Source organism: Camelina sativa, unplaced genomic scaffold, assembly GCF_000633955.1.
Source record: "Camelina sativa cultivar DH55 unplaced genomic scaffold, Cs unpScaffold11464, whole genome shotgun sequence".
Classification (NCBI taxonomy): domain Eukaryota; kingdom Viridiplantae; phylum Streptophyta; class Magnoliopsida; order Brassicales; family Brassicaceae; genus Camelina; species Camelina sativa.
Window position 1 is genome coordinate 1 of NW_010932509.1, and position 370 is coordinate 370.

Below are 370 nucleotides of genomic sequence, written 5' to 3' on the forward strand. Positions count from 1 at the left end.
GCTAAACCCAGTTCCTTTGAGCAGCAACTTGAGGCTTCACGTAGAGCAAGTGAAATCAAGAAGTTCCTTTTCCGTAAGTATCTAAGAGGCCCCCTCCCGTTGACGTTTTGAGTTAGTATAGTTTTAGTAGAATTAACATTTTGGTTTTTGATCAGATGGCGCCCCAACTGCCTTAGTGAGCTTGGTAGGGCACAAGCAGTACAGGAGATGTGCGAGAGATATCTTCTATTTCACTCAGGTTCGGATTCCTCTGTGTCCATTTTAAACTTGTATTGGTTGTGGTGTAAAAGGGTTTGATTAGGTTGTTGCATCATCATCCATCATTTACACTTTTTAATCGCAGTCAAACGTATGCATAAAGCAACTCACA

General features: G+C 41.6%; 1 long non-coding RNA gene across 1 annotated transcript; it reads left to right on the forward strand.

Annotated features, from left to right (window-relative positions):
• Positions 1-370, forward strand: LOC104775286. Its single transcript, XR_765813.1, has 3 exons — positions 1-73; positions 156-238; positions 344-370. It is a non-coding gene; the product is annotated as an uncharacterized LOC104775286 (long non-coding RNA).